We start from the raw sequence: 2,851 nt of genomic DNA on the forward strand, positions 1-2,851 counted from the left end.
AATGTGGTTGGAAGGGAGATGCAGGGGGAAGGGGAGAGGAAATCCCTGAAAGATCTCTGTATCTCCAGGACGAGGTTTTGGACCCTGAGCACCATCAATACCGAGTCTCGAGCCAAGTGCGAGGCAGGGGATGTGCTCCTTGCTCCGAGAGCCAGTGCCTGGCTCAGAGCTGCACAGAGCTGCCACCGCACCCCAGACATTTTGCCCCCCGGCAGCCACCGGGTGCCAAACGGGTGACATCTGCCCATGGCAGCAAGAAGGAACCTTCTCTTTAACCAGCAGCTCGGGGACCCAGCCCCATTCCTTGCTCCCACACACCGCCTGGGGACACTCCAGCCTCGCCGAGGGGGCATGCAGGGACCTGAGGCCCCCCTGGGGCTGGCAGCCCATGAAGTGCAGGAGGGGGAGAGGATTAGATCATGATTTTTGGAAGTCTGAAGTCTGCCTATGTCCTGCTTCTTCAGACATTAAGTCATTTTCCTGAGGAAGTCGCATATGACGTTGATCTGGTTATAGAGGGAGTCGGGGTGGAGCAGTGAGCTCCAGCTAGACCACGGCAGAGGTGAGGTGCAAGAGCACTGGGACACCATGTCCTGTCAACATTTGCCGTAGAAATAAGACTCAAGGGGTCAATTCAATACAGATCCTGACAGTTTGAGATGTTCTCACCCACATTTCAGATGCTCTAAAATGCTCAGTTTAATGCTGCCAGCCCTGGCTTCGATGGAAGAACTCTTTACCCACTTCACCAGTGATATTCTTCCACATAGTCAAATGTCACAGCAACCCCTGGAAATCAGGATGTAGCACATCATTTAATGAATAGCAAGGACAAAAGAAAAATTTGTATTTAATGGGTTGTGTTACTTATTACTTTTCAAAATACACCCCCAATTCTACCAAGAAAAACAGAAACACTACAGCAATATCTTTTTTTTTTTTTTAAACAGTTAAATTTTCTTCATAAAAGTCAGAACAAGGTTGTTCATTCTTTCCCCACGGACCTCTGCTGCCCACATCACTCCAACACACCTTGAGAGCATGAAGCCTTTCTCAGCTTGTGCAGCAGGCTCTGTGTTTGGATGTCTGCGAGTACCGTGCCAATTCTGCCTTCCCTCACCCATCTTCCCATTACTTTTCCTGTAAGTCTCCAATTCAGAAAGGACAGAATTTAAGTTCTTACCGGGAGCTACACGGGGAGGGCGCTGAGCTATGAGGCTACCCTTGAATACCCCTGACAGCAGCGATCCACGCAGTGAGCAGCTGAAGCCACGCAGCAAGGACACAAACATGGGCACAAACCCACAGACATTGCTGGTTTTAAGTAGTTCCTCTCACATCTGCCGAGGGTGCAAGCTGCCCAGGGTGACAAGACTTAATTGAGTCAACTGTTGGTCACTGTTAGGTGCGTGTTCAAATTTCTCGAGTCACCAAACTGATCTCCTGGTCAGAACGACTGTGTAAATACACTCGGTTGGCCCTTTTACTGGCCACAGGTTGGAATACTGTCAGCTGGGTACTGAAGACATTTCTTCCTACGTTCACACTCTTCAGACTGTATCTACCTTTCTGCCAACCACAAACACTTTATAAACCAATATGTACATACATATCCATACGTGCGTTGGCCTAACACCATTTGGAAGTGGCCACTGATGACAGTGGTTTGGGAGCCTTCACCAGGCCAAGCTTCAGAAATGCTTAGCACCCATCCTCTGAAAATCTGGCCTTTTTTATAAACCTGTCCAATTTCGCACCAGAAAACCAGAAGGCATCCAAAATGATGACTCATTTCTGATTAACGGGACTGCAGTGCTTTATTCATCTCCAATAACTGGTTCCTCAAGACCATTTGCTCAGGACACACTTCCTTCAGCAGGCAGATGACGAGATGTCCTAGAAAACAACTCTTCTGTTGTCTGGTTTATGCCTGTAAAAAAACTTCAGGCAACCCAAAACCTACAAAACCAAAAAAGCAGCATGCAATTCTTCACAGACAATGACAGCAGGTACCTGACTGGTGTTATCAGAAGTGCCCTCCAATCACCCTTCCCTTTGACTCATTAACTTTCAAGGTTAAAGACACAGTTGCTTTCCCAATAACAGCGAAGCCTTCCCCCAATTACACTGGAGCCAGTTGTGTGGGAAGCCTCAAAGATGTTTTTGCAAAGACAGAGCACCAACAGTGTCCCGGTCTATAATTAGGCATCTGAGCAATTTAAAGAGGATGTGTTCAAGGAAGAAAAGAGTAAGAGAATTTTATATGCACTGCTTTGTCCAAAAAAAGATTATGAAAGGCAGAGCAAAAATTATTTACCAGTCTTAAGGGGAAAATTAAGTTCATTTCATTCAGTTAAAGCTGAAGCTGATGTTCAGTATTTGTGTGTATGCCTAAAGACCTGCTACATTACAGCTTCTAACCAACGTGAACATTTAGATCAATCTGGGGAGCTGGGGGTGTAAAAAGAGGAAAAAAAATGCCACAACTCAACTCCTAATTTAGTCCATCTACCACTCATGGAACCTTCAGCACTGAACAGCTGAAAGGCCGTATTAAAAAAATAAAATTTAATGTGAATAGATTATCAGTCTTTCAAGCGTTCCTCTAGATTTTGCTTCTAGCTGGCGATTCCCACACTGCTTAGTAAAGATGACTGAAATTATTGCAGTAACAAATAAAACTTTTCTCCGATACAAAATCTAGTCCAGAGGGCTTACTTACATAGTAAGCAAGATATCTTACGTAATCGAAGATTGCATGTTTTTCTCCTCCAACGCAGCAGCTTTTAGAAAGCCAGACAAAAAGAGCAACACTCCCAAGCTGCCAAAAGGACCGGGAGAAAGACCCAGT

Source organism: Fulmarus glacialis, unplaced genomic scaffold (assembly GCF_000690835.1).
Source record: "Fulmarus glacialis isolate BGI_N327 unplaced genomic scaffold, ASM69083v1 scaffold6825, whole genome shotgun sequence".
Classification (NCBI taxonomy): Eukaryota; Metazoa; Chordata; class Aves; order Procellariiformes; family Procellariidae; genus Fulmarus; species Fulmarus glacialis.